Source organism: Phyllobates terribilis, unplaced genomic scaffold, assembly GCF_046119375.1.
Source record: "Phyllobates terribilis strain yellow unplaced genomic scaffold, ASM4611937v1 Scaffold_8__6_contigs__length_399053987, whole genome shotgun sequence".
NCBI lineage: Eukaryota > Metazoa > Chordata > Amphibia > Anura > Dendrobatidae > Phyllobates > Phyllobates terribilis.
This window is the reverse complement of record NW_027362768.1, coordinates 89874102-89885140: the sequence shown is the minus strand read 5'-3', so window position 1 is coordinate 89885140 and position 11039 is coordinate 89874102.

Here is an 11039-nt window from a genome sequence, read left to right as displayed (position 1 = left end):
GACAGGGCAGCTGTCCTGACAGCTGCTGTTCAGCTGCATTTACTTCATCCCAGGGGCGGACACAGACTGTAGTGGGCCCCTGTGCAAGAAATTTTTGGGGGCCCCCCCCCCCACCCTTCATAAGGCAACAAAGTTATGTAAACATAACCCCCCCCCCCATGTGCATCTCTCACCCCCCCATGTGCATCTCTCATCCCCCCCGTGCATCTCTCATCCCCCCCGTGCATCTCTCATCCCCCCCGTGCATCTCTCATCCCCCCCGTGCATCTCTCATCCCCCCCCGTGCATCTCTCATCCCCCCCGTGCATCTCTCATCTCTCCCTGCCCCCCATGTGCATCTCTCATCTCTCCCCTCCCCCCATGTGCATCTCTCATCTCTCCCCTCCCCATGTGCATCTCTCATCTCTCCCCTCCCCCCATGTGCATCTCTCATCTCTCCCCTCCCCCCCATGTGCATCTCTCATCTCTCCCCTCCCCCCCATGTGCATCTCTCATCTCTCATCTCTCCCCTCCCCCCCATGTGCATCTCTCATCTCTCCCCTCCCCCCCATGTGCATCTCTCATCTCTCCCCTCCCCCCCATGTGCATCTCTCATCTCTCCCCTCCCCCCCATGTGCATCTCTCATCTCTCCCCTCCCCCCCATGTGCATCTCTCATCCCCCCCCATGTGCATCTCTCATCCCCCCCATGTGCATCTCTCATCCCCCCCCCATGTGCATCTCTCATCCCCCCCCCATGTGCATCTCTCATCCCCCCCATGTGCATCTCTCATCCCCCCCCATGTGCATCTCTCATCCCCCCCCCATGTGCATCTCTCATCCCCCCCCCATGTGCATCTCTCATCCCCCCCCCCATGTGCATCTCTCATCCCCCCCCCATGTGCATCTCTCATCCCCCCCCATGTGCATCTCTCATCCCCCCATGTGCATCTCTCATCTCCCCCCCCGTGCATCTCTCATCTCCCCCCCCGTGCATCTCTCATCTCCCCCCCCGTGCATCTCTCATCTCCCCCCCCGTGCATCTCTCATCTCCCCCCCCCCGTGCATCTCTCATCTCCCCCCCCCCGTGCATCTCTCATCTCCCCCCCCCGTGCATCTCTCATCTCCCCCCCCCGTGCATCTCTCATCTCTCCCCTCCCCCCCATGTGCATCTCTCATCTCTCCCCTCCCCCCCATGTGGATCTCTCATCTCTCCCCTCCCCCCATGTGCATCTCCCATTCCCCCCACTCCTAGTTAATTGTATTTCAAAAAAAATAAAACTTGTTATACTTACCCCCATGCGATCCCTGCAGAATCCTGGCGCTCGTCCAAATCGCTGACACCAGGTTCTCCTGCCTTCCGGTCATGTGACGGCGCCGTCACATGACCGGAAGTCAGAGGAATTATGAGATGTCCTGGACCCGGCGCTTTGCATGGGGCCGGGGGCCCCATGAGAAGAGAGACGCACAAGAGGGGGGCTCCGAGGGGGCTCCTACCGGCCGGGCCCCATACTGGAGTCAGGGCAGTCATGCCCTGATGGCAGCCCTGCTGGAGGCTGGAGGGGCCCCCTCTCCCTGGGGCCCCCGTTCAATGAACCGGCTGCACGGGCGGTAGTTCCGCCCCTGCTTCATCCTGCTTCAGGACCTGTGGTGACATCACAGTTATGTACCTTGATGTCATCACAGGTCCTCTACAGGTCTATCCTGCGGGAGTCTAGAACAGCGGGCAGCATCCACCCCACACAGTGTGCTCTGAGCCACCGCAGACCAGAGCACACTGTCAATGTTTAGTGATTGTCTGTGGCGGTGCCGCGGACCGGCTGAAAAACCCCAACGGCCCGGTCCTGGTCCGCGGACCGGCGGTTGGGGACCTCTGCTTTAGGCTATTGTCAAAATGCTAACTATGGGAAAGCTATGGAAGTATCTACTGTAAGTGTATGTAATGCCGCCATAGCGTGCGTCTGTAAGATTGTAAGTACATTTCTAGACTGAATGAAACAACTCCGGCAGCAGATTCTCTACAACCGCTGCAGCCAAAAACAAGTAAAACAGTAGCAACTTCAGTCCTAGGATACTGAGAAGGTGATAAATATGTGAGGAAGGGTTGTTCTGGCAGGAATGGGGCAAATGTGCAATAAATATGTCCTAAATAACATGCTCTTTCTGTAAGAATGTGAGTAATTTTCCAGGCAGAATGAAGCGCTCCTGGCCACATTGCACTTCCTTAATGTTTGCCAACCGGCAGCCCCGATGACTTCCAGAAGTCACCGTCTGTACGGAAACAAATCTCACAGAAGAGTTTCTAGCATTCTATTAATGAGACAATTTTATGTTCTTAAGATGAAAATATTGTTTCTCGGAAATGTATTTCAGTTCATGGATATAAAAATCCTTAAAAAGGATTTACAAAATATGTCCTACCTTACAAAAACACTTTTCACTTGGGATTGACCATATGCCCAGATGCGCAAGTCAAAATTGCGATACCCCTCCCCTAAAGAACCATCATAGAGATCAGCCAGGTACAGGAGGCTTCACAGATATGGACAATCGTATAGTTTCCTTTCTTTTAAAGGAGAGCTACTTTGCATCTAAATAATATTGCTGCAAATGGAAAAATCCAAATTCACCCTACACTGTGTTCCAAATTATTATACAAATAATATTTTCTCAGATTTTCCCAAATTACCTATATGAATTGCAGACATTGTAATATTCCAGTAAAATAACTATTAGAGTACAATTGAAAGGTTTTTGTACAAACTGCCTATGATAACAGTATACTTTTAAAAAAATAAAAAACTCAAACTGCACTCAAAATGCATGTTCCAAATTATTATGCACAGCAGAGTTTTCAACCTTTTCATTTTAATAAAGAACAAAAAAATGGTCATTTTTGAAATTATAAGCGTTAGCAGGTTATTACAAACTGAAATCAAACAGTTTTCAACTCAAAACTTTATCCTAGGTGATGTTACATTTGCACATAGGACCCCTTGTTCGAAAGGAGCTTCTGAACTCGCTCGTCCATTGAATTTGTCAGGTTTTGGATGGTTTCTGCTTCAATTGTTTTGCATGAGGACAGAATACCCTCCCAGAGCTGTTGCTTAGATGTGAACTGCCTCCCGCCATCATAGACACTCCTTTTGATGATGCTCCAGAGGTTCTCAATGGGGTTGAGGTCAGGGGAGCATGGGGGTCACACCATAAGTTTGTCCCCTTTTATGCCCATATCAGCCAGAGATGCAGATGTGTTATGTGCAGCATGAGACGGGGCATTATCATGCATGAAATGATCTCGATGGTCCAGATGGATGGAGTGGAGGATGGCTGGTTGATGGACACCCCATGCAAACACGGCTACGGCGCTAACAAGGAGGAAGTGGAGTAATGTTTTGGGCTGGAATCATGGGGAGAGAGATTGTCGGCCCTTTTAGGATCCCTGAAGGGGTAAAGATGAACTCCATAATGTATGTTGAGTTTCTCAAACAGCACTTCCTTCCATGGTTCAAGATGAAGAACCGTGCATTCCGCAGCAAGATCATTTTCATGCATGATAATGCCCCGTCTCATGCTGCACATAACACATCTGCATCTCTGGCTGCTATGGGCATAAAAGGGGACAAACTTATGGTGTGGCACCCATGCTCCCCTGACCTCAACCCCATTAAGAACCTCTGGAGCATCATCAAAAGGAGTGTCTATGATGGCGGGAGGCAGTTCACATCTAAGCAACAGCTCTGGGAGGGTATTCTGTCCTCATGCAAAACAATTGAAGCAGAAACCATCCAAAATCTGACAAATTCAATGGACGAGAAAGTTCAGAAGCTCCTTTCTAACAAGCGGTCCTATGTGCAAATGTAACATCACCTAGAATAAAGTTTTGAGTTGAAAACTGTTTGATTTCAGTTTGTAATAACCTGCTAATGCTTATAATTTCAAAAATGACCATTTTTTTGTTCTTTATTAAAATGAAAAGGTTGAAAACTCTGCTGTGCATAATAATTTGGAACATGCATTTTGAGTTTTTAATTTTTTTTAAAATATACTGTTATCATAGGCAGTTTGTACAAAAACCTTTCAATTGTATTCTAATAGTTATTTGACTGGAAAATTACAATGACTGCAATTCATATAGGTAATTTGGGAAAATCTGAGAAAATATTATTTGCATAATAATTTGGAACACAGTGTTGACGGAGAGGTCTCACTATGTGTACAGAGAGCATCTTGTCTGTCAAGCGGGTGGGGGTGGACCCTTGGACTGGCCTTCCTAGTAATATTTTCTCTAAATGCTGCAGAGTAAAAGATGCACCACTGCAATAACGTAACCAGTCTGATTCATGGTGCCCATGGTTGGCGCAGCATGAATCAGCTGACCAGTTCCCTTAAATTGCCGGACAGCAGAGCAGTAACTTTTACGATAATCCTTTAAGCAGCAACCTACCGAGGACTGCTGACGTGTCATGTAGTTGCCCGGCGGTTCCACTCTGCATTTAATTAAGTAACTTATTGATGTGCTGATCAAAATAAACTTTAAAAAGTTGCAAAAATGTGCCAATTTCAAAACTCCTCCACAACCCTTACTCCGGGCAGAGACTGGAGTGAGATGCACCAGAAAAAAAATGGAATATTTGCTCAAAGTTTCATTTCGTGAATTTGTCTAAAACATCTGGATGAGCAAAGTTGTCGAGGAAAAAATAAAAATTTAAAAGTGCATTCTCAAGTTCTTAAATTGATTTAATTAGTTAGATAGCATGAAAAAAAAATAAAGTTTGCAATTGACTTGCTTTTTCTATCTGTTGTTGTTCTCCTGCAATGAGAGATTTTATCTTTTATAGTATGCAGCATGGCCTTCAGGGGAGTGCTCAGTAGTTACATTATAAGACGGGTTAACTCTTAACATCCCACTCAGTTCTCTCCAGCCCATTGATTTCTAAACAGAAATTAGCTGCTCACCTCACTCCCCTCTACCTAATTTTCTGAAGAGATGCAGATATAAATCACCAGCTCTCAGAGCAGGTCTGCTAATCTCCCTGTCCATGTTTGGACCTGTGTGCTTGTTCAAATGCCCTGTTATCTCTATGTAAAAACAGTGATAGCCGGGTCGACTCCACAACAAACCACTTGACAGCTGAATGTATTACATAAGAACTTGTGCTGGACTTTATAGTTCTACTAAGGCCACATTCACATGTTCAGTATTTGGTCAGTATTTTACATCAGTATTTGGAAGCCAAAATCAGGAGTGGAACAATCAGAGGAAAAGTATAATAGAAACACGTCACAGCTGCTGTATTTATCACCCACTGGTTTTGGCTTACAAATACTGAGGTAAAATACTACAGCTCTGCTACTCACCAGAACTGTCACTCAAGGAAGAGAGCCCGCCCTGCCAGACACCAGGAAGTGAGGAGACTACAGAGCTGTGAGCTGCTCAAGAGACTACTTGAGAATACCCCTTTAAAAAAACAAAAACAAGTTAAATAGTGGCACAAAACATATCTAATAATAATAAGACGCAAATACAAATTCCCCAGAAAACTGGAGAAAATGCAGTGATGAATCGGGGCCAGGATACAGCTCATATAATGGCCAAAATTAGTGTTATTCCTCATTTACCGACCCAGGACAGCGCATTCTGCAAAATCCCATAAAATTACAAGTCTGTATTAACAGTAATCCACATACAGAACTGTAACCGGGTAGCTCTTACGGTGAATGGATGTTAAAGCCTGCACCTGTGCATGTCCACGTACTGACATGACCTCTGAGCCAGACGTATAAACCTCTCCATACTGTAATGATGTTTCCTGAGCCTTAAGATCTAACAGCTAAAATTGCCCTGATGCAATTCTGTGAAGGATATGACTCAATCATCCTCCATAAACCAGCTCTATAATTCTTTATGATGTTTGAGAGCTTCTCAGTTTCATATAGGAAATCATATAAATTAATGTAAGTAGTTAGGATTAACTCTATAAAACAGGAAAATTGGCAGAACAGGTCAATTCTGAGTAGCACTTATTAAATATGACACCCTACCACTATGTAAAGAGAACATTTTCTTAGAACAGTCCCAGGTTCAAAAGCGATGAGTACAAGATATTATGGGGTCATGGTAAAGCCCCATTAAATAGCCTTATAGATATATTTTAGATCACAGTGCTTTTGTGGGGGTGGAGGGTGGTTTTTTTGCCTTAACCGCAGCAGTTTCCTCAAATTTTTAATAAATAGCATTGAAAAATCGCAATTGCTAGGCAACATTTGGGAAACCGCATACACATTAGGTAAGAGATAAAATACCAGGATCCACCATGGGTGCCACAGAGATAATAAGAGAACTGGCAAGTGGTTATCCAGGGAATAACATCATTCAATAACCTGTTCCCTTCTTCAGATCCAATGATGAGATTGGTTCATTTTCGAAAATCGATACTCAGTGAATAAAGGAACCTGAGAATTTTTACATCTATTTACTTGTTCCCTAACCTAGTGTCTGTGGTGGATCTTTTTAATCTCTGACCTTTGTAATACGTTCAGCACTATCCCATTTTTTAGGATCTGGAACAGTGTTCCCCAACTCTAGTCCTCAAAACCCACCAACAAACCATTGTCTTGGGATTTCCTTAGTATTGAAAAGGGTGATGGAATTATCACCTGGGCGATACTAAGGATATTGTGAAATCATGATTTGTTGGTGGATGTTGAGGACTGGAGTTCGGGAACTTCTCTAGAGCCATCGGCAGCCATATATTATAAAGCCTTTACTAACTACTGCCGCAAGCGATCAACGTGATCTTCTTCTAGTTGGGTGACTACAATTGGTGAGGACTCAACTGATCTTAATATTCTTTTAGCCAACAACAATCTCTTCCAACTCCTCCATACACAGGAATGCTCAGCTCGTCAAAGTGCTCCTGTCTTGTCTGAGACTACTACTCCTATGAGGCTACCAGACTCCTCTGGGGGCTCTCCTCAAGAGCAAATAGATCAGCCATTAGGAATCAAAACAGACCTGATCCATCTCTTTCCCAATATCATGTGTAATGGAAGAGTAGATAGCCCCCCTTAGACTGTTGGCGAATATCATCATATTTGGCCATCTTTAGTCAAATGCCTATGAAGGCTCATAGGCTGAGTTTTAACTTGTGTGTATGGCCAGCTTTATTGAGTCCTAAAAATATCATATGTTTGATCAATCAAGCTTCATGTGGCTTCTAAGGTGCGCTGTGACCACCCAGACTCTAGCCACCCTATGAGCCCTGTTCATTATTTATAATGGTGTGGCACAAAATGTATAGAGAATGAGACGCAAATACAAAAGCCGCTAAAAAGGAGCAAATTACTCCGTAAAACTGGAGAAACAGCAGTGATGAATTAGGAATCATAGCACCAGTTTTCTGAGGAAGCCTTTATAGGCGAAACTTGTTGGGAGGCTATGTGTTGATCTTAGTTACCTTTAGTGATATCTGTGTACTCTGATAGCTAGTTATCCAAATAATGCTGTGTTAATCCGTCGGCTGCAGCCATGGGATAGGTAGGATAATATATACACTGCTCAAAAAAATAAAGGGAACACTCAAATAACACATCCTAGATCTGAATGAATGAAATATTCTCATTGAATACTTTGTTCTGTACAAAGTTGAATGTGCCGACAACAAAATCACACAAAAATCATCAATGGAAATCAAATTTATTAAACAATGGAGGCTTGGATTTGGAGTCACCCCCAAAATTAAAGTGGAAAAACACACTACAGGCTGATCCAACTTTGATGTAATGTCCTTTAGGCTGCGTGCCCACAAAGCATTTTCCAAGCGTTTATGCTGCAGAATTTCCGCAGCGTAAACGCTTGGGAAATGCTTGGTAATCCACGCTCCATGGTCCCCAATGACAAGCTGCAATGTCAGTGCCCATGCTGCGGATTTTTCCGCAGCATTTATGCTGCGCTCAAAAATCCGCAGCATGTCCATTAATTTTGCAGACACGCAGCGGAATAGCCGCCATTGACTTGCATTGGACCGCGTGACATCCGCATCACTACATGTGCATAAGCAGATATCACACGGTTCAATGTGCGGATGGTACCCAGGCCTGGAGGAGAGGAGACTCTCATCCAGACCTGGGTACCATAGAAACTGTAAAAAAAAAAAAAAAAAAATTAAAATAAAAATAAAGATTATACTCACCTTCCGATGTCCTCCCGGTGTTTTGTCCGCTCCGTCCGATCTCTTGCATTGCTCGCGCTGTTGTGAAGGACCTGCCATGACGTCATTGAGTCATGTGACCTGACACATGACTGAATGACGTCACCGCAGGTTCTTCACACCACCGCGAGCAGTGCAAGACACCGGACGCGGTGGAGATAACACCGGGAGGACATCGGAAGGTGAGTATAATCTTTTTATTTTTTACCATTCTTATTCTTTTTTTTTTACTAACTTGGTCACACTACTATAAATCCATGCCGGTTGCATGGATTTATATAGTGTGAACAAGTTGTCAAGCACTTTTCCAAGTGATGCTAAAATCGCTTGGAAAAGCGCTTGATAACCCGCATGCAGAAATGCATGTGAAGAACGCTTGACAAACGCTTCTACTTGGCAGGAAAAAAGCATGTAAAATCCGCATGCGTTTTTCCTGCCAGGGAGAAGCGGAAAAAATATGCAGCATTTCTGCATCGTGGGCACATACCCTAAAACAAGTCAAAATGTTGCTCAGTATTGTGTGTGGCCTCCACGTGCCTGTATGACCTTCCTACAACGCCTGGGCATGCTCCTGATGAGGTTGAAGATGGTCTCCTGTGGGATCTCCTCCCAGACCTGGACTAAAGCATCCGCCAACTCCTGGACAGTCTGTGGTGCAACGTGATGTGGTGGATGGAGCGAGACATGATGTCCCAGATGTGCTCAATCGGATTCAGGTCTGGGGAACGGGCGGGCCAGTCCATAGCTTCAGTGCCTTCATCTTGCAGGAACTGCAGACACACTCCAGCCGCATGAGGTCTGGCATTGTCCTGCATTAGGAGGAACCCAGGGCCAACCGCACCAGCATATGGTCTCACAAGGGGTCTGAGGATCTCATCTCGGTACCTAATGGCAGTCAGGCTACCTCTGGCGAGCACATGGAGGGCTGGGCGGCCCTCCAAAGAAATGCCACCCCACACCATTACTGACCCACTGCCAAACCGGTCATGCTGAAGGATGTTTCAGGCAGCAGATCTCTCTCCACGGAGTCTCCAGACTCTGTCATGTCTGCCACATGTGCTCAGTGTGAACCTGTTTTCATCTGTGAAGAGCACAGGGCGCCAGTGGCGACTTTGCCAATCCTGGTGTTCTGTGGCAAATGCCAAGCGTCCTGCACGGTGTTGGGCTGTGAGCACAACCCCCATCTGTGGACGTCGGGCCCTCATGGAGTCGGTTTCTAACCGTTTGTGCAGACACATGCACATTTGTGGCCTGCTGGAGGTCATTTTGCAGGGCTCTGGCAGTGCTCCTCCTGTTCCTCCTTGCACAAAGGCGGAGGTAGCGGTCCTGCTGCTGTGTTGTTGCCCTCCTACGGCCCCCTCCATGTCTCCTGGTGGACTGGCCTGTCTCCTGGTAGCGCCTTCAGCCTCTGGACACTACGCTAACAGACACAGCAAGCCTTCTTGCCACAGCTCGCATTGATGTGCCATCCTGGATGAGCTGCACCACCTGAGCAACTTCTGTGGGTTGTAGAGTCCGTCTCATGCTACCACGAGTGTGAAAGCACAACCAACGTTCAAAAGTGACCAAGACATCAGCCAGAAAGCATTGGTACTGAGATGTGGTTTGTGGTCCCCACCTGCAGAACCACTCCTTTATTGAGGGTGTCTTGATAATTGCCAATAATTTCCATCTATTGTCTATTCCATTTGCACAACAGCATGTGAAATTGATTGTCAATCAGTGTTGCTTCCTAACTGGACAGTTTGATTTCACAGAAGTTTGATTTACTTGGAGTTATATTCTGTTGTTTAAGTGTTCCCTTTATTTTTTTGAGCAGTGTGAATAGGTTATCAGCCAAGTGGATAGGGCTCTAAAAACATATGAGTCAATAACTGAAGAAAAACACAGGTTCACTATTGTAATTTTAATAATCACCTTTTTTTTTTTTTTTAAAGAGAACATAGTAAAAGTAAATTTTTAGTGCATCCCTTAAACAGGGTCTTTTTACCCTTTGGGTAATCTGGTAGTAAGAATTGGGAATTACCGTATGTCCCTATTCAAGAACCCAGTTTAAAATGCAAAATGACATTGCCTCTGGTGATAGGTAGTGATGTGATGCTTCTTGGAGACCTACACAACACTTTTTTTTTGCATAGAATTTGTATTTAAACAGGGACCATTTCAGGGTTTGGTGCAATATTCAGCAGGTTTAATGTGGTCTGTTATTGTTAAATCTCAGCAAAACCATTGTTGCACCAACAGTATGTCTTAACATCCCCTTCACGGCTTGTTTGGCTCAATACAGCTATTTACCATAAAGCCACAAATGTTAATAAAGGGCCTATCATCCTTTTTGGTTTTTCTTTAATAATACAAGAAAGGAACTAGGCCATGATTCCTGCATAAAACCTGACTCATGTCTGCTGACACAGTATCCAGATGACCTGTGTGTAAATTGTTGCTCCAAAGCATAAGAAGGAGTCCTTGATCAATATGATACACACTTTATTATTACAGTGGGATTTTTTTAGAGTTCTCATTTTACTGTAAACCAGAACTAATAAAAGTTTAGGATATATTTTCTAAAACAATACGGAGCCGTAAGCTGATAGACAAAAATTGTCCACAAGAGGTGCCTATGGACAAATGATTATGGATTGTAGACAACCTATAGAAAAAGATCTCAAAAGCAACCTTGGGCAAAAAAAGAATAAAACACTTATGATGTTCTACATGATCCTAGTTATATTTTAACTGAATTGCACAATTTGTAGACATCCCTTCTGTCCTCTTCTGGAGCTTCTTCTGGCCATGATGACTGGTATTACCAGCTAACATGACCATGAGCTAAATCCTCATACAGATG